Source organism: Typopeltis vanoorti, chromosome 16 (genome assembly GCF_054136105.1).
Source record: "Typopeltis vanoorti isolate ZY-2024b chromosome 16, IOZ_Tvanoo_1.0, whole genome shotgun sequence".
Lineage (NCBI taxonomy): Eukaryota > Metazoa > Arthropoda > Arachnida > Uropygi > Thelyphonidae > Typopeltis > Typopeltis vanoorti.
The window spans coordinates 32,492,363-32,518,847 of record NC_143564.1 but is presented as its reverse complement, the minus strand read 5'-3'; the positions used below and the strand labels follow the sequence as shown (position 1 = coordinate 32,518,847).

General features: G+C 37.8%; 1 protein-coding gene across 3 annotated transcripts in view; it reads left to right on the top strand.

The window, feature by feature from the left end:
• Nucleotides 1-26,485, top strand: part of LOC150097934 (teneurin-m-like) — a 670,875-nt gene that overhangs the window by 193,463 nt on the left and 450,927 nt on the right. For 2 of the 3 annotated variants that reach the window (XM_090406516.1, XM_090406515.1), the window contains exon 2: nucleotides 20,294-20,371. The exons of the other annotated variant lie outside the window; for it this stretch is intronic. The gene's annotated coding sequence lies outside the window, so the exon portion shown is untranslated. The remainder of the gene's footprint in view (nucleotides 1-20,293; nucleotides 20,372-26,485) is intronic. 3 annotated transcript variants of the gene reach the window in all.

Below are 26,485 nucleotides of genomic sequence, written 5' to 3'. Positions count from 1 at the left end.
TGTAGATGATTGACAATTACTTAAAAAAAAGCAGCATAGAGTGAATATCACAAAAGTATAGATTAAAACAGAAATGGGGTAAATGTTTATTTTTAGCTATTGTATGACGCGTCAGTAATCAACATGGACCAATGTGTTGTCATTCGTTGAATTCTCACATCAGTTGGCATTAATTCAAATGAGTAAGCTGAGGTTCCTTTGAATGGTCCGGTGCTTGTGATAGCAAAGAACTCCTTGAAGAGTTCATGATTATATGAGGCAGTAGTCGGCCTTGCGGGTATTAAGTATCTAGGTTGGGCTGTACGGTTGAAAGGGCCAACATAACAAATAGAGACAGATCACGTACCTCGCAGGGTCCATTACTGCACTTCTTGTTCACCCTCGGGAATCCTGGGGGATGTTATAGGCGTGTATTCAGTGGGTATGTCGATGAGTGCTTACAGAATAAAGAGAAGAGTGTTTGGAACAGAAAACTGACAGGGAAGACAAGAGTCTGTTGGGATACACGGACACACATTTCATTAAAAGAATAATAAGAGGTCAAACTTGGATATTTATGTAGACAAGGGGATGGAGAAGAGAGTAGAGTGGGTGATGAGAAGAAAGAACGAAATATTTACGAACTTATATATAAAAAAAAAAAGATGGGAAAGCTAATGAAAAATAATCAATCATGCGAGCTGTCAGTGGCTATACAGATATCATCAAGGGTGATGTGCAGAAGAAGAGTAGGCGAAGAAGCATTGGAGTATTATGAGGGATTCTCACGAGGTTTATATGTTTTTGTAAGTTTAATCACCGCCAATATCAATCCATAGTTGACGTGTTTTGCTGGATTAAATATCTGATATCAGACCTCATCGTTAGAGGTGAAAACCTCGCAACACTTTATTTTAACCCACTGATTTAGATCACTCATTTGAAACAAAAAATGCTTAAGTATAATAAGTATAATTATACAAATCAAGTGGATATAAAATGCAACATTATTTCAAAGCCGAATGTAGAAACTATGAATGTTTCTTATACGAAATTTGACCAAAGCGCTTACAGAACACACTCGCCGGCATTTACGAGTTTCCCTAGTGTGGACTATGTAGAAAACATAATTGCTTGCCCAAGCGTCCAATTCGTCTCCCATTGGTCCATTGTGATAAGGTTTCACTGGTCTGACAGCTGTTTCGAACTGGTTGGTTCTCCTCAGAGACCAGGCAGAAACCTTAAGAGAGCAAAAACTCTCGTTCAATACTAAGGAATGAGTTAAGTATTTCAAGATGTACAGTGGTCTTTAGAAGCTGATTAGGGTAAATGTTATCGCCCATCTTCCCCGTGTCGTGAAGGAACCATAAGCCACAAAGTTAAGTGTTAAACATTAAATGTTAATAAATATAATCAATTTTTTTTTCTTAATTCCTTGACTCATGACACGTTTTATTAGCAACAAGTTGGCTGATCAGATTTTTTCGTCAAACATGTCATTTATAGATAAAGAAACGACTAATCTAATTAGCGAGGTAGTTCGTAATCGTCGGATGTTTCAGATTAACAACTGTTTGCCAACAAAGCAGGCATTTGTTAATCTGCTTTCTCATGAATACCGTTCAAAGTGGTCCGGGGTTGGATTGCAATTTGTTAATCCCGGTGGAAATAGTAGCGAAATTGCATGCGCAGTTGAAGTTGTGTGCAGATAGGTGCACACACGATTGGGGTGTTCCCGGAGGACAATGTAAGCGGTGGTTAGATAGAATGGAGTCGTCCGGTAGCAGGTGTGGCCTTCGTTTCCCATTCGACTACTTAGTGGGGGATCTCGATCATTTATCCAATAACTCAAGTTATGCGATAATATCGCAGGTCCTACAGAAGACTGCATTTCATCTACTTCAAATGGAAAAATGAAGGCTAATAAGAAGAGAGAAAAATGTCGGTATCAACTGACAAGTGGCGAACGTCATTAACGCCCCCCTATCATTTCCTTATCAAAATGACAATGCTTCACGGCCGGCTGCCCAGTAATGGGTGTGCTCAAGCAGAAACAATTTCACAGCGGACGACCTCGTGAAAGATAACATCATGAGGTGGGGACCCAAGCGGCTGATTGTTGTGGGATGGGGGGGTTACCTCCTGCGGCTTCTTTTTTTTTTTTTTTTTTCCTGTCCGTTCATCTCTGCGTTTGTCTCTTTCGCTCTGTCGAGTTCGATTAGGAAAAATCGTTTGTCTGATGGTTGTTAAAGGAAATAAAACGAACGTTTATTTGTTCGTACTATTTTCTACTTTACGCTTCGGTGGTTTTCTGCTTCGAGTTTTAATTCGTGCATTCGAAATAGTGTGTTTGGTAAGATCATTCAATTTTCATCTTCCATTCTTAATTAATTTTATTCCACTGTGTTTTCTTCATGCGGATATGAATCCTCTTCCAAGTCTTATTTTTCTCCACTGCTAATCAATTTTTACTGTAAAAAGGAGATGTATTCATTGTCTGTTGCTTTCATCCCTTTCTGAAAACGATGTTTGAACAACAGCTTTTATCGAGAACAAAACACACAATGGAAATTAACATTATTTAGATAGATTTCTTGGAATGTTAACAATGGAATTATTATGAAGTGCTAAGATTACGTTATTGTTATAATTCGGAATGAAAACTAAGATGGAGGTAGTCAAATAGTGCATTTCGTTTTCAATGTTGAACACTAAAAATGGGGGGGGGGGAAGATTCAAGGAAACTAATTGATCTCTATAAAAAACGATGGGAAGAAAAAGAAAGAGAAAATTTTGAGTATCTCTAATTCATTTATTTTCACGGTTATTTCCCTTTTGTAGTATTAATAAAAACACCATTTTTTCAAAACGTTAGTGATTATATTTATTAAACTTACATTAATAGCACTAACTTAATGTTGCCCTTACACAGTTCTCACTCTCCTAAGCACGTGTGGCCTCGGCAGTGAATATTGCATACTGCTATATTACGGACTCCTTTCAGGCACAATCTTCCAGAATAGGTTGCAGTAGCATTGTACATAGCTGATGGAAAGCCTCATTACGCTTCGCCATCATGTTAAGTTCCATGTTTTATCCAGTAACCACTGCCTGCAGAAGCACTTTTCTGCTGTAAACATTTTGAAGAATGTGCAGATGATGCTGTGCCCGTCTTAATTATGGTGTGTTAAACTTATCCACCAGTACGTCATATGCGAGGAGAGTGGGGAAAAAGAAACCTGAAATCCTACTGTGGACACCAGTATATTATTATTATTATAAAAAACCTCCATAGAGTCAAAGACTCATATTGGGAGGTCCACTGTTATACACACAGTTTATCATACCGTGCCTTAAATATATTCACTGTCTCTGCCCTCTCGGGCAATGCATTCCAATCACTTACCACTCTCCATGCCAATGGATCAATCGACCGTGAGATGCGGTGATTGATTCATTCAATCCAATACCCTTGGAGGGTAATGGATGGCAATGCTGTAGCCAATGAAGTTCTAACTGAGGCTCGGCTATTGCTGTTACCCTCCTGCCACGATCAGAGCTTTAATTGCTCAATAACACCATATCCATACACTGTCCTCTACAGATAACGGGGAAGATGAAAAGCATTCTTGCTTCGCCCCTTTAAGCCAGTCCTTATAAGGACTATAAGCACTAACTTGGAGGGTAATGGATGACAATGCTGTAGCCAATGAAGTTCTAACTGAGATTCGGCTATTGCTGTTACCCTCCTGCCATGATCAGAGCTTTAATCGCTCAATAACACCTTATCCCTACACTGTCCTCTACAGATAACGGGGAAGATAAAAAGCATTCTTGCTTCGCCCCTTTAAGCCAGTCCTTATAAGGACTATAAGAAGCACTAATATGATATGATATGATATGATATGATATGATATGATATGATATGATATGAAGGCTTGGGTGAATCAGTCGACCGTTAGATGCGGTGATTGATTTTATATATATATATTTTATATATATATATATATATGAGATGCCCATATAGGGTAACGGATGGCAATGCTGAACCAATGAAGTTTAACTGAGGTTCGGCTGTTGCTGTTATCCTGGGTAAATGAGTTCGCTCTCTTAGGTTTTGCCCTAAGGGAGCACTTTGAGTCTCCGGGGAAAGTGTTCTCGGGCACGGCCCGCTGAGGGGTACTTGCCGGTGAATTATTTTCCTCGGAATATGAGCGGTTCTGCTCAGTGGTCGGGGAGCCCGTCACTGAGTGGAACCAACGCTGAGATTAGGACGATCTTTCGCCCACTATGGAGTGGCCTAGAGATCGTCCGTATTTTTGAGATTTCACCTTTACTTACATAGTCGGTGATTGATTCATTAATGCCCTTGGGGGTAACGGATGGCAACAGTGCATGCTGTACCAATGAAATTTAACTGAGGTGCAGCTGTTGCTGTTACCCCCTTGGGCGATGAGTTTTTGAGTTCGCTTTCTGAAGGTTTTTGCCTTAAGGGAGCAATTTGAATCTCCGGAGAACGTGTTCTCCGGCGCGGCCCGCTGAGGGGCTTTGTCGGTGAATTATTTTCTTCGGAATTTGAGCGGTTCTGCTCGGTGGTCGGGGAGCCCGTCATTCAGTGGAACCAACGCTGAGATATGGACGGTCTTTCGCCCACTATGGAGTGGCCTAGAGATCGTCCAATTTTTTGAGATTTCACCTTTACTTACATAGTCGGTGATTGATTCATTCAATCCAATGCCCTTGGAGGGTAATGGATGGCAATGCTGTAGCCAATGAAGTTCTAACTGAGGCTGGGCTATTGCTCCTACCCTCCTGCCATGATCAGAGCTTTAATTGCTCAATAACACCTTATCCCTACACTGTCCTCTACAGATAACGGGGAAGATGAAAACCATTCTTGCTTCGCCCCTTTAAGCCAGTCCTTATAAGGATAAGATAAGAAGCACTAATAAATAGGAAAATATCATAAAAATAAAATTTAATTTAATTGAAATATTTTATTTATTAAACTTACATTAATAGAAATTCGTTAAAATATTTGTTGGAATGTTAACAATGGAATTACTATGAAGTGCTAAAATTACGTTATTGTTATAATTCGGAATGAAAACTAAGATGGAGGTAGTCAAATAGTGCATTTTGTTTTCGATGTTGATCACTGAAAAAAAGGGGGGGGGGAATTCAAGGAAAGTAATTGATCTCTATAAAAAAAGATGGGAAGAGAAAACATGAATATCTCTAAGCGCATTTATTTTTACAGTTATCTTTTTCTGTAGTATTAGTAAAAACACCATTTATTTCAAAACGTTCGTGATTATATTTATAAAATTTACATTAATAGCGCTAATAAAGACGGATTAATGCCCTTGGAGGGTAATAAATGGCAATGCTGTAGCCAATGAAGTTCTAACTGAGGCTCGGCTATTGCTGTTACCCTCCTGCCATGATCAGAGCTTTATATAGCTCAATAACACCTTATCCTTACACTCTCCTCGACAGATAACGGGGAAGATGAAAAGCATTCTTGCTTCCTCCCTTTAAGCCAGTCCTTATAAGAATATAAAAATGTCATTACATTTTTTTTCTCGAAATATTCTTTATCTGACTGATCGGAGACTTAATCGATCTAAGCTATTCTTGAGCTATGAAGATCCGTGCACACTTTTGGCTTGTCTAGACACTAAGGCCGTGTTTGACCATTCTGAAGTCGATCTTACGACTTCCATTTCTTCAATTATATTTCATATTTATTCCAATTATTTCTGGAAGACGCTACGCAAGTGCTAATATGTCGTTTTTCTTTCAAAACATGGTCACCTATTTTGATGAATGTTTATTGCATACACATTTGGTGGATACACATTTTGGTTAGAATTATATTGCAAGAGAATTTATGGTAGGAAAATGCATTTAATCATAAAAAAATGACATTTCCAGTTGGCTTTAAGAACTTGGAGATTTCCAATCATGCGTGTTATCGAAATAAAAGCCATTCAAGGATCTGACAAGAAATCACTTGGTTCTAACAATACTGCTGTCAGAAATGGAAAATAATACTTGATCTCCATTGTTACGTCACTGTGCTATTCTGTTTCTTTTTATAGCACACAGTTTTATATTCTAGATCGGTTTTAAAGGCTGCATATTATCAATTTCCTGCTTCCTTATACGTAGGATGAAGCAGCTGTAGCTGTTTTCATCTGAGGAAGATATTTTGACATAATTTTGGCATCACGGACTAAAACTATCATTCAGTTAACTTGAAGTTTCGGATAGCTGGCTACTGAAAAGCAAGACCACATTTCAATTAGAACGTCTTGAAGTCATCTTAAGTCCATACGGCCGCTATTGCTTCAAGCTAAATGATTAACCTCTGAAATTGCGCCACAATCAATATTACGAATCTTTTGTCGCAGAGTCCGCTACTGAAAGTCTCACTGCCGTATTCAAAGCATGCCAGATGAAGACATTTTTCTTCCTTCAGATCGAAATAACCGGATAAGCAATCTCATCATTTTCCTCTCCACTCCATATCTACGGTCATTCCTTACGGATAACAAATTTCTAGTCGTTGCTCCAATCGCCGCGCATTCCGCGCTCTCCCTCTGCTTGTTTATAATTGGATTTAGCTCCGCAACCCATCCGTTTCGGTGTTAAGTCTCCTCACACACACACTTCGCTGACATCTACGACCTTGCAGGGGGCTATAAGTGTCTGGTGAGATGCACGGGAAACACAACGACCCCGTCTACTACCCAAGAACGTATATGACACTACGGTGGTCAGGTCGAATGGATTTAATGCGTTCTTTACGGGGGGGGGGGGAACTTTTTTTTTTTTTTTTTTTTTTTTTTTTTTTTTGTGTTACTCTTTCAGTGTCTGATAAAAGCAACCTCCATGGCGGCCAATTCGAGGTGACAAGGTCGACCTCAATCCGTGTTTCAAACGTGTTTAGGGTGGGCCAAACACTAGTTATTACGTGTCTTCCCCAAAAAATCTTTAAAAACCTCATTTAGACGCGCGCGCGCGCCTGTGCACAGACAGAATAACGGATTTTGGATAAATACTGGTGCGTCACTGGCTTTAGTTATTGATTGTTGAAAACGTGCGTCTTCTTACAGACTCGATGCGTGTTTTGGGCTGCGATATTTAGGCGCTGCATTCCGAGCACGTGCTGCTAAAGGAAACAATAGCATTTAAAAAAGATTATAGGCAGGAAAGGGTCTATAACTCTTGTATTGAATTATTGGTATGCGAACGTTATTTGGCGAAGCTACTAATTTTTTTTTTTTTTTTTTTTCCCCTACGGAATCCGATTTTAAATGGATGAACAATAATGAATGGAGTTAACGTTAAAAAAAATAATATAAACACGTTTATGCAAATACTTTGCTTAACTAGACAGGAATAAACCACATCAGTCGTTTATAATTTTCAACGAACACGATTCCTTCCCTGATGGATAACGCACGACAATTTTCCCGCTTTCTAGCGGTTGAGTGACGTAGCCTCGAACCCAGATGAATCTGGTCGATGCTATTCTCGTTTTTGTATTAGAAAATTTGCAAAAATGCATGTTTTAATCTTCTTTTTTTTTTTACTGTTATTTCACATGAGTTATTTGGTTTCGAGATTAGGCTTTAAGTTATTTGGAGTCGAGATTATTTTACCCTCAGACAGAAATTAGCCAGCTCTATTGATTGCAGTGTATAGTATCACTTTGCACTCCCACCAAGACAATACGAGTGAAAAATAAAAAAAAATAATTAACAGACTGTTAATTATTATTTCCTGTAAATTGCGTGTGTTCTGTTAGCCGGCTTGCCTGTTTTGTATCATGAAAAATCCTACCTTCAAGGAGGGAAAAAACCATCTCCCTATGACACCGACTACCTCACCTTCATGCGAAAAGCCCAGCTGAAGGTTTTCCGGGTCCCAGACGGAATTCGAATCCAGATTTTTCCACCCAAAAGGCATCGTTGATGCTATTCATGGATCCCCCGCAAATGATGTGCGGGGGATCCATGAATAGTAGAGGATAAAGCGAAACGTTTTCCCTCAGAGAACATGATAAAGATGAAAATGATTTAGAATATGAAAGAATATGCCGGCTTGGTTGACCGAGTGGTTAGCGTATCCGCTCTGCAACCAAAAGGCTGCAGGTTCGAATCCCGCTGTGGGTATGGATGTTTGTGATTGTCTGTGGAAATACAAGTGGTGCTGGCAGGCGGTAGATGTGTTGGTGTAGTTGATCAAGAGTAGAGAAGGTTCTCTCCCTCGATGAGTCTTTGGCTTCGTTGATCAATTAATTACTTTGGATAATATGAGTTGAAGTTAATGCCTGCCTATACGCAAGTTATTTTAACTCACCTGTAGAAGTTCAGTCCTTCGTACAAACCGGAGGAAATTTCGGAACTTAAGCAAGATTGATGGCAACAACGTGACACACACAAGCAGACTCTCCTCACACAAACACAACTTCTCTTAAGATGGTTATAAGAAGTAGTTTCACTACTGAATAAGACTTCGCCTTTGATTTAAAATCAAAAATTGCATTAAATCAACAAGGAAGAAAAAAAAAGTATGAAGATTCACAAGACGAAAACTATTCCGGGAGGGGTGACTGGGACTAGCGAGCTATAAATGAACGAAAGGACAGATGAATGCGGGAAAGAAGTAAGGTAGGAAATTTATAATGAAACATCTTATTCCATTCAGAATCTTAAACAGAGGCGCAAGACATCTCTCCGAGGGGGAAGCACGCGCAAGCAAGACCGATCGCGGGCAATAAGAGCCCCTAAAAACATTTTTTAAGAGAGTTTGAAGCATAGCCTCTTATGGAGTTGAACGAAATGTGGAAAATGCTTCAAATGCAATTGCCGGTGGAGCTGGCAAGTCAGGCTAATGGAAGCTACACACGGAATAAGGCGACATACCCGATGGCAAATCATAGAAGGAATATTTGCAAAAAAGGCACGTGACCGCCTTCCGAAGGCGCGCATTTTTCCTGCGTCCGTTTTTATCATAACTGTCTGTGAGCCTCGAAGGGTCTAAGATCAGCACGAACGAATAAGGAACAAAAGCGGGGGGGAGTAGAGAGATCCATTTGAAACGAAGTATGGTCGGATCTCTCAGGGCATAGAAGACGGTTTACTAAGGGCAGGGAGGGGGATGGATACTGGGGAGAAATATCGACGACATAGCCGGGTGGTGGTGGTGGGGAGTCAGGCCAGGGCGGGATGTCCGCCGGAGGCCATCATCCATGAAATTTCCGCACTTCACGCTTCCGTAGCGTGGAGGCCACTCACGTGCCTCTCTCGCTGGAATTGAAGAGCGAACGGAGGTTTTAGTGGCGCGTTGTCCTCTCTATCTGTCGACGGGGATGCGAGGTTAAATTGAAAGGAGAGACAGTAACGATGACGCAAGAAAAGAAGAGGGCAGTGTTTTCGCGTACCGCAGTTTTACAAATACTGTCCACACATGTCTGTGGTTGTGCAACACTATAGAAAAAGCGGAATTGTGTTCGCCGAATGACGAGTTTGCTTGAAGGGCTTGAGAGATGCTGTCACCTGATCGTCGACACTCTTTTTATTCACTGTTTAAACCTATTTGTAGGGATGAGAGTAGTTTTTGAAGTCGTAATCCACTCGACCTCGAGAGATGGAAGGCTAAAGTCATTTAGGTATCGACGTAAAAAAAAAAAGTCGAAGAATATTTTCCCTTTAAAACCTTTTTCGCCCACGGTGTGGTTATCGCAATTTATACAGCCTTAGCTGCGTGTCCATCAGCGCATAAAATAGTGTTGGCAACACTCCTTCCCCTCTTCTCTCTCTCTCTCTCTCTTGCTTCAGTACTTTATCCTTTGGAACGTTTTATGATTCGTCTGATTTCTCAAACCACCGCGGCTTCACCTTTCCCACTCTTCGCGTAAGCGTATATTGTGTTGCCGTAGGGTGGAAAGTTCGGTGCACACAAATTGACCAAAAAAAAAAAAAAAAAATTTCAACTTGATAGTTGAAGAATATTTTGTAGGTTCAAGTAGTGATCTGAATGCCCCCCGGGGGTTCTCGGAGTTTAGTAGGGTTTCTTAGTTCGTGGCTAAGAAAGTCTGGTGATAAGATGCTTCATGCCCTTGAAAAGTAAAAGTGATAGGGAGGATATATGGACTAGAAAATGCGAGCTAGGGGTTGGAGGAGAGGGAGAAAATACGTCATACGATCCCAAAAGAAATGAGAATATCTAGGCCGTTTGCAGTCCTGCCTCGTTTTCAGAGGTTATGGGATTTCCTCCAATGCCTTTCTTTCTCCGCCACTTGGTCGTGACGGTGAGGCCGCCTCTTTGTAGTTTTGCGTTCCAGATAAGCGGTATAAAGCGAAGAAATGGAGCTCTCTGGTCTTCTATCTCGTCCTGTATCGTGTGGCTCTCAAGTCCGGGCGACCAGGTGCTGTTCATGCAAAAATAGCGACTTCGATCTTATTTCTTCACCCTTTTCTCAACTGTCTGTCTTATGTAGCGGGAATTTTGTGCATCGGACGTGGTCTGCTTCCGCACATTTACATCTGAAGTGAAGGAGGCCGTCGCACAGGTAGGATGTATTTAAAATCTTCCGTCAAGTTTCTTTACAAGTCGCGGGAAATGTTGTGCTTATCTGTAAACTACTTCGGACGGTGTCACCATTTGCAAATCTGACAATGGTTGACGGTAAGCGATGGGAATTTATGTCCTTGCAGATGGGAATTTATGCTGGCTACCCTAGGTAAGAAAGTCGAAATGTCCTGTGGAATGAATCGCTAATGCAGTATAGTGGCACTTTATTCCAACTGACGTATTTAAATATAACTTTTATTCTTATAACTATACTATTTTGGATATTAGTATCCACGTAATCTTTGTTTAGTTGCTGGAGGTTTATTAACTAAACTCTTTAGCTAATAAGAAACACAGATCTTTAGATATTATAGAACCGGTATGTCAGAAAATTCACTTCCATTTATCGCATTCACAGCTGAAATAACAAAAAGTAAGATACAACCTGATGGGTGTGTGTGTGTGTGTGTGTTATGTTCCATCGAATCGTTTTCGACTCCAGTTGATCCCACGAACATACACTCTCCATTCAGATCTGTCCCTGACCATTACTTTCACAATTTCCAAGCGCACTCCAGTTGCTTCTTTAACTCCATCCACCCATCTAATTCTTGGTCTTCCTCTTCTCCTGCTTCCATCAACTTTAGCAAGCATCATCATCTTCTCCAGACTATCATTTGCTCGCATATGTCCGGAGTATGACAATTTTTGCTTGATGATCATAGCTTCGAGGGAGCAATCTGGCTTTATTCTGTCTATCACTGATTTATTGGTTTACTTTGCAGTCCATGGTATTCTTAGTAAACGTCTCCAAACCCATAATTCAAATACATCTGTCTTTCACTCTTTCTCAGGGTCCAACTTTCACATCCATACAGTACCACAGGGAATACCATTGCAACCGGATATAGCGTACACTAAACACTTGAAAAACAATATTTGTAGACAAATAGGTATACCCCCCGTACATCTCAATCGGAAACAAAATGGCCGCACGTCCACTGATAGACGAACATATTTTAGTCTATGCTTTTCGCAGTTAACAGGTAACTGTCGGTAGATTGGCTACCCGCATCGTATGCTTGATGATAAGACTGTGGGGGGGGGGGGGTTCAGTAGCGTTTGAGACTTTATCTAAACCATTGATTAGTCTCTTGAGTTACAGATAGGTAATAGCTTCAAAAGTCATCCAAAATATTTTCGTTTCACTGGACTAAGGACTTCCTGATTTAAAGAACGACTTCTTAGTAGCAGGACTACACCGGAGATCGCTATTGTGTCGATAAAACGGCACGATGCCATGATTGAGATCGTACACGCATCGTCATGGTTGCATCGGTGATTATCAGTCGTACGGCTGTCACATTTCTTTATCGGCGATTATTCTGGGGGGAGTCGGTGCGGCTTTGACAAATTTCACAAATTCATCTTAATGCGGGGTTTTAACTCTTATTAAAGAGAGAATGTTCAATTAGCTGCATTCTTTGATAATTGTGACATATTTCTCCGAAACACACAACATACATTCCTGTTCGTTACGCTGCTTAATATCCACAAACTATGACGAATTCTCTTTTATGGTTATTAGGCACATTAATAAGGAAGCATGTCTTTTGTATAGCTCGAACGTAACTGACAGGAATATGTCTAGAAATGGAATTAATCTCGTGTTTCATTTGGTTAGAAGTTTAAAAGGACAATTGCAATACAGCGATCCACGAGATAATGCCAAAGCATGCATTTATCAAACGTAGTATTGAAGAGGAGAAAATCAACAAAATTATAACAGTCTGCCTGTAACATTAATCTGTATTGCTATGACGTCATCTGTGACGCAACTATTGAAAATGGGCATGCGCTGATCAGTTTAATCACGCTCGTAGGATATTAATTGTCTTATCTGTCTTCCGTTTGGAGATTATGTTCTTCGAGTTGTCTGGTGTGTAACAGAAAGGTAATGTTTTGTCATTTAGACCCTTTTCTATGTTTGATTGGATGTTTAATTATTAGCGCAAACAAATCATGATAATAGAAAAAATTACACTAGTTTATACATCTATAATAGGATGCAGTGAAAATATTATATCTCTACTATATAATGATGTGAAAAAAATACGTGCTTGCTATGTATTGCTTTTTAATTAGCAGATAAAAAAAACAAGTCTTCAAAGAAAATGGCTGAGAAGACATACTTGAAAAGAAATGTCGGCACATTAATTGCAAAAAGGGTATGCAATTTATCCAACACAAATATCATCTTCGAAACTATCTTGTTGTCGATTATATCTATTCGTAGGTGTAAAAAAAAACTTAGATAATATTATTAAGGGGAAATATTGGCTGCATTTTTTCTCAGGTTATACCGGATTACTCAAGATAGTCCATAGAGGATAAGGAAGTATAGGCAAGTATCAATCATAACAGTAGCCTACAGCTGAAGGACTATTCTTATATTATCCTAGCAACAGAGCACTATATAAATAGATTAAAATGTCAAATTTAGACACAGGAACAGAGTAATTTTGTTGCAAAACTCCACCCTCTGCACAAAATTTATTAGTCGAAGCCGGGTCGATTTTTAGTGAAGTAAGGTGTCGCTCAAGTCCTGTGTTCGCAGAGTGTGACTGATAGGTTCTTTTACTCACTATCAAAAATCGACGTAGTTTGTCTTCTTTCGCAAGCGGATAGATTTAATCAGTATCACGTAATCCCTTCAAACAAAAAAACACCGTTATTGGTTGCTATCAATACCTGGATTCCCATAGCAACGCATTATTAGTTTACATCCGTTATCTTCCCGACATCTATTCATTTACATTTGTTTTTGGAATAAAATACGAGGTTTGTAAAGAAAGATTGTGTCGTATTAGTTTCTCTAATGTATTATGTAAACGCTCTGCACTGTGTGTGTACATGCATGAATAATCCATTTACGGAGTAGATGTGTATTCTCGGAGGGATGCGCTAAACAACGTAGTGTGGCAGTTTGATCCAGCGATTAAAAAAAAAAAACAAATGGAAACCATGCCTAGAAAAAACAAAGGAAAAGGCATCACGGATATTTAAAAAACAAAGCCTGGCGGGGGGGGCGTGAATCTGGAGGCTAAGTATTAATTCAAATAATTTCAAGTGGTAGTATACAGTTCGTAAAAGGAAGAAAATGTCCACGTAAGAAATCTGTTTATTAAATTGCTTGCGTTTCATTAATGTTAAATCGGCCGAAGGTATTTGAATTCTCTTATGTTTAAGCAGCAAATGTAAGATAGATTACATGTTTACCTTAAAAAAAAGCTAATGAATTAATGAGTAATTTGTTTAACTCCCAATGGAGAAATGAATAGGAATTAGCCTAAGAAAATGCCTTTTTTTTTCCCTAAACAAAGGGAAAAAACTTTCTCTCCCGATTTCAAGCCTTTGTCTTTTTATTAGTGTTTTTTTTCGTTTGTTTTTTTAAGTTCTTATTTCTCAAAGCGTCTTGTAATCTGCCTTTTTTTTAGAAGTTTGTACAACACCTGTTAACAACTTGCAACTAGATTTGCTGTGTTTTCTCTCTGACTTGCGTTTAACATTGAGTGAACGATCGCTGGGTACCGGTGCGTGATTTAAGGTTGTAGACGCACAAGAAACATCTGCTTTGATTTGGTCCTTAAATGGCCAGTGTTGTATAGTGTACCCCTTCTAGAATACCCTGATTTAACAATAACAACTACTCTTCACATTTCTACGCAAAAAGAACATTAAAAAAAGTAACTGTTATGTTTCGATGGTGATTATTAAGAATTCTATAAACAGCTCGAGATATTCACATTACTCATAATAGTTTACGATATGGAATATAAATGCAGATAATTAGGATTTACTTCTATTTATTCTCACTAAAACAAGTCTTTTCATTTTACAGGAGTCGCCCAAACTCCATCGAGTTGGGGTTGTACGCAATAATACCTGATGATTTCCCCTCGAACAGTCGGGAGTTATTATCAGGGATATTGACCCAAACAAGCAAAAAAAAAAGTATGAATTACAGCAACTTTATCGGTTGTTTTAATGAACTTGTTTCTGGTTTGAATGTTTGTATCAGATGCGTGAGTTGGGGGGAGGGGGGGGGCTACCACACTCTTTGAAACAATAATTATCTCTTTGGCACAAATTTAATTACATCTACAGCTATTGAAAGCAACCTTCTGTAATTATTGTAGCACATTTTGGTCAAAGCAACATTTTTTTTCCTCTCCTGCCAAACGAAATCAAAAGAAATGGAAGCATGCTGTTAATATTTAGTCATTAATCAAAAGCTAACTGCCTTTTCTATTGTTCCAAATGAATAGTGAGTCTGGGATCAGACATTACTAGTGTGGCTATTAACATCCAACTACACAAATGTAAGTGGGTTGATGTAAAAGAAGCCAGCAACCTCCACATAATGCGATCGTCTGATGGGGGTCCATTCTGTCTTAATAATCAAACTACCGCAAGCATTCAAAACCGCTTGCTACAATCGCAGTTTCGAACGCTGTGCGGTCGGCGCTATCCTTTGCGGTCATTAAAAGAGCGAACGAAGCTTTATGATGTATGGAAGGCATTTAAAATGCAAATTACGACTAAATTATTACCGTAATCGAGTTTTGATTTTTTGGAGATAATCTTGGCCCTTTTGCTCTATCCGACTTAGGAGATTCCCATCGTTTTTTTTTTTTTTTTTGCTTTTTTTTTTTTTTTATATTCGCTTAAATTCACATTAGATGCCTTACCATTATTTAGCCCCGTGTGTGTGTGTGTCAGATTGCAGGGAAGGGAAAAGATGTTTCGTCGCATGGCAACGCATTCTTAATCGACAAAATTGCAAATAACGTTTGATGTTTGGAGAAGAAATGGCAGAATCAAGATCAAGAATAAAAGAAATAAAAAAAACCTCGTAAGAATCTTGTTTTCTAGTTTCTCCTTTTTGTATGAACCAGCCGGAAGCATGCATTTTAATAATAAATTTAAAAACCAACGAGAAACACGCAAATATTTCATGTGTCTTACGATATACGTATTATTCCCCACTTACATAACTCATACGGATCTGATTAGACATTTGGATAGAATGTAGTTTTACATTACTATGGTGCGCCACCTATATTAACATGCAGAACAAGACTAAGTTTCGCATTGTTACTGCGCGACACCTATATTAACACGTAGAATAGCAAGAATTTCTATAGGTTTATTTTCTTTTATTTATTTATTTTTCCCAAAGAGTACTTTATTACGGATGAAATACGTTTTGCATTCTTCCCAATATACTTACTTTACGTGATGATGACTTATTTATATCATTGCAGTATACTAGAATAGATTTGGTGTCCTTAAAAGAAGATTAAAAATCTATAAAAAGTATGCAAGTAATAGCATTTATTTTCAAATTCTTAATTAATTTTATAAACGCAAATAAAAATGAAATATATTCACGGCTAAGCCACTTGTATATAGAGGCAAATCATTAGCCTCTATATACAAGTGATATGAAGACCATTAGTGGCTAATGACTTCATATCACTTGCTTTAGTATGTATCCCATAATGCAAAGCAACCCCCCCCCCCTTTCAGGCGTGTATAATGCAATGCATAATGGGAAGGGGCACTACCCAGACCGGTTTCGACCTTTATTAAGGTCTCTTCAGTGGGAGCCAGACCTAGGAGAGATACCAAGGTTGAAGTAATGCAGAAGTCATATATATCCCATATAGAAGTTGCATTGCATTATACATGCCTAAAAGGGGTGTGCTTCGCATTATGGGATACATACTAAAGCAAGTGATATGAAGTCATCAGCCTCTGTATACAAGTAGCTCAGACGTGAATATATTTCACGCCCAAAACTTTGTTTTGCTTACATATATATATATATATATATATATATATATATAAAGTTTTTTAAACGCTTCTTCTTGAATGTTCGCCCACCCATCTTATTTAAAATAAATCACTATTCCCGTGTCGAAGAAAGTGCGTCTTGAAGATCAGTTAGTGTTAGTTATAAATATCTTAATTTTTTAGAAATCGACAACAGAATGCTGTTACCTTCCCCAATCATTTCTTCATTCTATCCACCGAGTGTAAATAAGGCGATGTTTTGCAAATATTTATTCCTTCAGCAAATCCACGATACCTGCCAGTTAGACATGATTTCTTTAAGTAAACGGTAAATAAATGCTTCAACACACACATTTACCTCGAAGACATAAAATTCACGATGTGTCTGTCCTGGAAACTCCTTCTTTCTGTAGCATGCATGCAAGTCATTCTCGATAAGATCCCAACATTATTTTTGGAATACGTAATTATCCGGGCCTCTTAGGGAGAATACTCGATCGACGGGCGATAATAACATACTCTCAAAATAAGCAAAACGAGTCCTTTGCTGTTTGTGTGGTGGAGTCGAGCTTCTAACGATATACCTGCAAGACTTGCCACAGGGCACTTCTGGTAGACTCTTTGGAACAGAGTTGCAGCAGCGGAAGTTGTATAATTCCTCGTAATGGAACAAAGGAGCGCTTCGGATGGCTTCGCCATCTACCGCTCTTTACCCACCTTGCCAGAGGGCAGATTACTTTGGACAGGTGATATAGATGAGCCTTGACAGTAAGTTGGAAAGTTTCGCAAACATGTTATTCATTAAATGAGGTAAAGAGAACGCTGGCTGCCGCTAGAAATACCGTAGGAATAATCTAGTTTTCAAACCAGATGGCGTTAATTTCGATGGGACACAAAGACCGTCTTAATTATTGCTTTGAAGAATTCAGAGAATCAGGTTTCCTCATAAGTGTGATGGAGCACCCCGTTGGATGCTTCAACTGTTATAGGAACCGTCATGTAACTCGATATAGGACAGCGAGCAAACCACCTGCGCAGGTACACACATACACCATGGCTGTGTAATGATTTCTCATTACGCAGACATAGTTTAGAACTACCCGACACGAAAGCAGAGCTGTATTTACCTTAGTTTTCTGCTTAAATATCTCTTTGTCTCATCGTACTTGGAAATTTTAAAGAATTTATATTTATTTAGTAAAATACATAACATTTATTAATATTGCCGTTTCACAAAGAATACGACAACAGTGAGATCCAAACAGTTTCATCCCTCGTATTTTGTTGTTTCGTACTGCACGTAGTTTCTGTAAATTTATGTCGTTTTACATAAATTGTGTCCGTGCGGTTGGCTGAGTGGCTATGCGCTTCGCAACCATATGCCTGGGGAAGGAGTGTTCTAGGTTCGATTCCCGTGAACGACGTGAGGAGCTTAAGGATCTGCCATAGCCAAGTTAGTCGATGTTGGGCGTGGGCAGTAGGATTTTCCCCCCCAGTTTATCTGGGGGGGGGTCTCATCTCGCAAGCACACAGACAAGGAAGGCAAAGAAACAATCAAAGAAATCTTGGCAAAGAAAAAATGGTTGTTACTTGCGAGATATTTTTACGAAAAAAAAAAGTAACATTTGATATCGCTTCCACACTTAATCTTCTATAAAATCAGTGCTTCGCTCTTTTGATCTTCCAGCACCTGCTCTGCAATCGCCTCAAGATATTGCGAGTAGTGACGGAAGTCAACTGTCATCAGATGAAAGCATTGATGAAGTTGTCAGCAAACGTCATCTGATTGAACAGAAGAGATTAATCCATCCTGCTAGAGATTGGTTTTACTAAACTTGCATGAATGTCGGTTTCAACAATCGGGCTTATTACTTCCTGGAACACCAAAAAATGTTCAAACAAAAGCCCCATCCTTTTACGTTTTGACAAACAATGGATTTATTGCGACCTTTATTTAGATGATCATTTACTCTTCAAAAAACTAATCTCAATGTACGTGTATTGTATAATGATAACAGGAAGCCTTCTTTACCTCTGTATACAGTAAATATGAAGGAGACTTTTGAAACAAAGTCCAAGTTAATGGGAGTAATAAGGTATACTATTGGAACGTTTGTGGTCATTTAAATAATTGCTAGATATTTGAAAAATACTCAGCAACGCGTATATTTCGCTTTCCTGTAGTTGCCTCTCCTCTCCCCCAAGTTCTGTTGCCTTAACGTGATCGGGGGATAACCCTAGGCGGAAGGAGTCGATGCACGTGGGGAGTATATCTTCCTAGTAGGCCCACCCTAGACTTGAAGGTCATTCCACTGAGCCCAGTTCAATGCTAATAGGTGACAAATAGCAACAGTCGACAGGCTGGTTGTAAGGTGCTAGCGTAGATTAGGTCTAGTTGATCCGCAAGTAAAAAAACGTAAACGCTTACGAACAAGTGAACTATTTTTCCAAACATATCGAAGAATTCAAGCAATAAACAGTGAATGTTCATTACGAAGACTTTATTAATAAATACAGAATATCTAGAGAGGAAAAAGTTTATTTCTATCCGAAGTATAAAGAAAATGCTAGTAAGGATTTGAATTTAGAATGTGAGAACAATGATAACGAACAATTGTAAGTATAATATATAATACTTAACCAACTGAATGACAGAATATTCATCTTAAACTTTATTTAAAGTGATTAGGTTGATTTATTTAGAGGGAAAGGAAATACGTGATATCTTGTGTGATGGTAAGAATACCTGACAATGGGAATAATGCATCCAACTGTAAAAATAATCGAATATTACGTTTACTCAGTGATGCTAAGAAAATGGTGCTAAATAGGATGAAGCATAGAATAAAATGAAAATTGAATGTATTTTACATGAAGATCAGTTTGGATTACGGAATAAAAGGTAAACAGAGAAACAATATTATCCTTAAGAACAATAAGAGACCGAAGAATAAATAAATCTACATACATTGTCGTTTATAGATTTGGAAAAGATATTCGATATTGTACAATGCAACAAGATTTTACAAATAATGAAGGAAATTGCTATCAATTGAACAGCTAGATTAATTAAATTGTTCAACAATCAGCAAATAAAGATACGAATGCAGAAAATTAAAGGTGAATACAAGCTTGTGCATTATAACCTTTACGACTGTTTCTGTTCATGGCACATTCCTCAGATAAGATGTTGGAATTTTGTTTCCTTTGTTATTTGAGTTTTTTTTTTATTACTAAATGGACTCATTTCGATTTTAAAGTCACTGAGATAATGAAATCACCACATACGAATGCTCTTTACCTTGCTCATACGGTGCTTAGGGGGGTTTTCATTCACGAAACAAACCAGCCATAGAACACACAATTGATAGCGTATGATATCGTCTTTTTTGGGGGGGTGGGGATAATTTCAGACAAGTCAAACCTAGTCAAAGGTTATTTAATCCCGATATTATCCCTGAAATATCATTATTCCAGTTCTTCATATAGATTCTATAAAATATTGACAACACTATTATAATAATGAAGCTATTTTTATACGCAATAAGTCGTAAAAACGACATAGGATGGAATATTTAACTGCGATCTTATTGTATTTTATCAGGGTGTTGTGTATATCTTTCCATTATTAACATTATAGGGTTTGGATTCTTCCCCCAACTGTTTTTGACACTTGTATGAAGATAATCACTTGTTATGGTATGTTTTCTTGTTGTCAACAAGCGTATGCATCCTTCAACTCCGTTGCCAAGCAGCGGATGTGATTAATGTTGAGATATTTTGCATAACTGAATATTAAAGAAATAGAATTTGAATGTTTAATAACTTAAGATGTGCGGTCTCTAAATTTTTCTGTTTATGTTTTCAGGAGGCGAGGAAAATAGCAACTGACTTTTCTGAACCTCTTAAACCCAAGGATATCTGATTTTACCGTAAACTAGGAAAAGTGAGTAAATAATTTACTGCTGTTTTGCTAGCGTATGTAATCTGCTTCTGATTATCATCAAACGCGAGGATCTTTGATGACACAAACAAACCTTTACATTTTAAATTTACACAAATAAATATGGAATGATATTCGAGTACGCAACCACTGAAACAGAACAAGTTTTCCGAATACGACTCACTAACAAATTCTTTCAAGTTGTTTAATATTTCAAATTCTTATTTTACATTTAGTTTAATTCTTGCTACTCATCCCCAACAACGACAAAAAAAACACCGCTTTTGCGGTTCTGAATATTTATGTATGGTCTAAATAGAATGTGTCCGGTTAGTAGATGTATTTCCCCAGGCCAATAGCTATAAGACCGGGTGAAACGTTTTACAAGTGAACCAGAGTCCCCCAGATCATGTAGCGAATAACCTTGCTGCTAATACTCATATTTGAATGTTCTACGTCCTTTATAATATCCACTTAACCAGCAGCTAAGAAAAGAGAAATAAAGTACATGTAGAAAGCATGCGTATTTCCCAAAATACTCCATTCCCCACAGATTAAGCAGGTAGTAGAGATGCTGTGCAGTTCGCTGTCACCATCGATCTTGCACAATTTGTTCCTATGCCTACCAGAATAACGGATAATTCTAACCCTCCCCTAAACACTATTGATTCCTATCTCACCTGTGGATTGTTTGTGCTCTTGCCAGTTGAGGGACTACAATCTAGTGTTGATTACTTCTCCGATGGAGCAATATTCATACAGTCACTCCCATCCATTTTTCTGGCATTATAAAAATGACAATTGGGACGATCTTGATCTTCGCAACTTCTCTTTGACTCGATTATTGTTTTCAGAGTTTTGATCCAAATATTGGCCTTGAAGCAGTTCTTATATCTCTATTTATTTCTTCATTCCACTTTAAATCCTTCCCTTACATTAGCCTTAGTTCTTTAGAAGTCTCCCAAAGAAGTACACAAAAGAAGAACCAATAATATTACAACATCGAACAAGAACGTAATACTGCAAACTGGTAATTAGTCCATATTGAATCTATTCCTCAAAAAGGCGATATCAAATTACTGTTATTTCAATTCTTTCTCAAGTAACGAAAAATCCATTAACAGCAAATATCTGTGATACCTATAAACCTTTCAATGCATGAGCAAACATGACAGGCCAACAAACCCAGATTTGTTTCCGAACATTCAGATAAAATATGAAATCTACGATATTAAAAATGTTCTAATTGCGATGTTAAATTCAAATGAAGACGTGGATAAAATTCAAGGCGAACACCATGAAAAGTAAGAAAAAATCTGTCTCTATCTCACGAAGAGAAAGAGTTTTAAAAAAATATTATATTGACAAATGAATGGTGTATTAACAAATTAATTATTTGTTTGTACTAATTTTGTTTTAATAAACATATGTGCAAATCTGAACATATCTTTTCACGTTACTTACAATTTTAATACTTCCTCTCCTTTAAAATTCAAAATTAAAATTTTGCGTTTTTTTGTTTTTAAGATTATATGTTAGAACTCTTTTGCCAGTGCTTATAAGAGGGATATTTTCTGATATTTTGAAACCTGTTTCGAGATTAATAAAATTAACAAAGAATGGTTTTTATATAAAGTTTTTTTAATATAATGATTATATGTAGAAAAGAAAAAGGTGTATGAAAACATGCATGTGATCGTTAAAATTTAATAATATTATTTTCTAAAAAAATAAGTAAAATGACTAAAATAAGTCACACAAAAAGTGAGTTAATAAATTATTACTCAGTATCCCTTACTGTTATTTCCTATTTAAAATGGACGTAGAAAAAAACTATCCTAAATCAGAGTTAATAACTACTTTTACCGCATATATCGATCCTCCAGATAATCCTTGTTTGGCTTGAGTCAACTGCGCAAATCTGTCAACACGGGAATATACGAGGTGATTGCAGAAGCTGCGGTAGACGTAAGACACGATCCTTGTAATAGCTGGGAAATATACGAGGTGATAGCTAAGAAGAGTGGAGGTAGGCCTAGAGAAGTGTGTCGTATTTTGCTGCAGATCTTTATGGCCTGTCTGTGGACAAGGGATTTAACCAACTGCACTATCTTTCTCTCTGAAGTCACCCGTAAACTACCTGTTATAAAACTGGGCTCATCAGTGTTTCTTGGCTCTTTCTGTTCATCCAACAGCCGAACAATCTTGCCAACAAATAATACCAATAAAGTATCGTGAGCGCTGATAGATTCGGTTTATTTGCTCCTTCAAAAAAAAAAAAAAAAAAGTGCTTTATTAACTATTTAAATGCGCCGTCTAACTGTCAAAACTCTTTTTTTTTTTTAGATTCTCTGGTTGGTTTAATTATAATTTCTTCGCATAGTTGTCAGGCACTACAATCTGGCAGTGCAGTGTTTAACAGCTAAGCTATGTTATCTTTGTAGCACAGTCGCAAGGACGCAGAGACTAGAATACTATCGTTAAGCAGGATTACAGACTTTCATGTTAACCTGAGTCAACCGGTCTCATGCGCAGGCTGTAAATTTTTCATCCCTCAGAACAAACACGCAAATGACAGATCTAATTGTACAGCACTCGTAGCCTAAGTTGTTCAGGTTCTAATTTCAACTAAAACCAATACAATGCTTGTAACAGTCATTAAAATTCCACACAAGCTCTTCTTAACTATGCTGAACCATTCTGCACCAGATATTCGATATAGTATTATGATCAAGTGGGAAAAAAATTGAAGCAACTTCACTACAAAGGTTTCAGCGATTTACTTAACCATTTGTAAAAGCCCGACTAAATACAGGATGTCCTGTGTACAGCCAACCGTGGTGCCGCTGGCAAACAAAGTTGAACTATTGACTTAATGAAGTCACCAGTCTGATAATCATAAGTTGTGGCATGGCGTTCACACGTGACTAATGACCACCTATCAGATGTTTAGTTGATTAATTACTTTCGTTAGAACGGCACGTAACTTTACGACAAATACTTTGCTTAGCCAGAGCAGGCAGACACAAAGTATGCGAAAATCATCAACCATCGAGAATGCAACATCGCTTCAGAAACTGACCACACTTCTGTGGATACAGCAAAATCGCTTCAGAGAAATACATCCCATATTTTTCGAATATATACACCGTGTAATATGTTTGCGCTTTATACTTGACACCGAACATACCCTGTTTGCGAAGTAAAGCCCGATTGGACATCGCCAAGGTAAAAGCAATTATCCCAACAAGTCTTCGCGCACAGCCATTGTTGGCTGTGTTTATAACGTGCCACAAAGGATTGTATGCAATTCACCAAGCACGGATATTGTGCTCATGGCTTGAACAGATGCCTGGAGACCGCATCCGGGTCTTATCAAATCGTTTTGATTGCGTCACGATGTTCAATGCCACAGTTATCTCTGTCTGTGTGCATCAACTATCGGAAGGATACTTGTTGACAGCGGGAGTGTCTCTTGTTCTTCATTGCTGAGAGGACAGTACAAACGCTAGCGTTTAGTGACATAACTAGGCCCGTCACGTGATCCGTAATAACTGGACACGTGCGAAATAACTGCATTCGTGCAGTGAGTACAAACGCCCACCAAGAGAATCGTACGTGTGTGTGTGTGTGTGTTGGATAGAGACAGAGAGAACTGCAGTTTACCTGGATATAGACTGCGTGAATGGCGATACCCAATAATTAGCGTCCATCCTCTGGGACTGGGGCAATCATTGAGGCCGGATCACAGCGCACTCGGTAATGAGCTAGAAGGATTCTGGTGTTGCTATGTTTATTTATCTATCCGACCATTTGGTTTATCTAGTCATCTCATTCTAGGTCCACAATGAAAGCAGGGATCTTTATGCGCCCTATTAAACTGCAATGTTTATTCCAGGGGTGAGTCGACATGTTCGCATTGATTTTTCGGTAATGAAAGTAGGAGCTTGCAGCAACTTATTTCAACCGTATGCGCTCAATGCTCAAAATTAATACAAACGAATTATTCAGGTATCTTATAATGATTTTATTCGCTTGTAAAAATGAATAAATTTATCCTTAAAACGAATATTATTATAATTGGGAAGATTCAATGAAGATGAGGAAGCAGTTAACCAATTAAATCTTGCAAATAGCATTCGAAATTCAAATTGTTTTACTTATTAGTTCAATGTATTGGATTATTCAGGTTAACGACGGAGTGAATATATTACAATAGGTTTAAAGGGCATCTTGTGTATTAAAAGATCGTTAGTTTGTGGAAAATCATTCAACATGGCAGTTACACTACGCTAAACTTTGGAGGCTCGACTGTTATAAGCATAAACATGAAACATTTATGTGGAGAAAGACCTCAGGCAGAACACTTTTCTAAAAGATAAATTTCTGTTCGCTAAAATATAGCCTATTTCACTTTTTCCCTATTTTTATCACTAAAATATTTGTGTTAAGACTCCAATGCCGAACATATGGCGATAATGCGTACTTATCTCCTGCATCGAGTGTAGAATCAGTTATTGTTGTCATGGAAACAAAATGACATGTCTATTCCATACGTTTTTAAAACTATGGATATGAAGATTTTATTTTTTGATATTTTAGTCAAATATGGCAACATATTTGGTAAATTGCGATGGGGACTCCGTATTTAATTTCAGTAAGGGAGCATGACTAATAATAAGAAATGGTACAGCGTCGTTATTGCTCTATCATTAGAAGAGTTTGCTTCTTTTTTTTTTATTCGGTACAACATTCTGTGTAATTATGTAATGATGATTGTGTTTTAGATGTACAAGTATTAGAAGTCATTTAGTCCTTAGTCAGCGTTATGATTTTGTAGAAATGTTCAAACTACACACACACACGACTGCAAACTTTTAACAGTTAAATACAATTAATTAAAAAAAAAACCAAAATACTGAAAAATAGCAAATAAATGCTTACAAATCGTATTTTTCTTCATTTATTCTTCTCCAACACCACATATACTGGTCGCACCGTTTAACTGATTTGAAAATTAGCCGACCGCTTTCAAACATAATTGTTTCTGACGGTCCCCTGAGAAATTTACCTTAATCGAACTTAAAAAGATGCTCTAAAGCGTGCTCTAACCTCCCTTCTTTAAAAACTAGTACGTTGCATCCTTCAACTCCTTTCTACTAAATAAGGTATACGCTTGTCCATTTCTTGCATTCATTACTTAAATACGTTCGAACAATTTAACTCTCCCCCCCCCCCCCAGAAGAACTAAAACGAAGTGGGGTTTGTAGGGAGATTAGTTCTACGCTGTTACAGGTTGGATCATTCAACCAATTATTTCTCTTTCGTTTCATCTAAGAGAGTGATGTCATATAAAAGTGAATCAGTTCTCAGGATATTTCTTACAATTGAGGAGTGATTCCTTGGCTGACATTATAGTCACAATAACAACACTACCGATAATGATAAAACATCAGCAAAGTAGACTCTCCTAAACTGTGGCTAACCTGCTACCAAATTTTTGGTTCCGAGATTATCCTGAAATTTTGTTTGCGAAGTGAATTAGTTTTCTCATAGATTTAAAGCTTGTTTTGTAAAACACAACCATCCCAATAAACGCTGATCCTTTTATGGTTATCTCTTCATGAACCAACTCATAATCCCAATTTGCATTTACGGGAATTTTTTCTGTCCATGCACAAGTGATTTTTCGGTGCTGGCAGTACATTAAATTGAAATTAAGTATTTAGATTAATCATAAAAAAAAACCACCGAACTATAAACCATCGCCTTTTATGTTGCATCGGCATGATTTGGCAAAAGATTATTCGAAATTATACGAAATAATATCTTTGGTGAGGATAAAATCAATGCTAATTTTTCTTGAATTATTTCCGTTTTGATCTGATCATTTTAAAAGCAGAAATTAAAGCCATAATATCTACAAGTACATAAATCAAACGGTTCTAAGTTCAACTGTGACAATGACGTCATACAAGAATGATTATGAATATTATTATGGGTTAAAACTACATTTATAATCTAATGCAATGACGTCCGATGCTCCAAATCTCAATTTAACATTGTTATTTATGCAGTTTGCTCAGTCCATACTGAAATGCCATCGAGGAATTACAA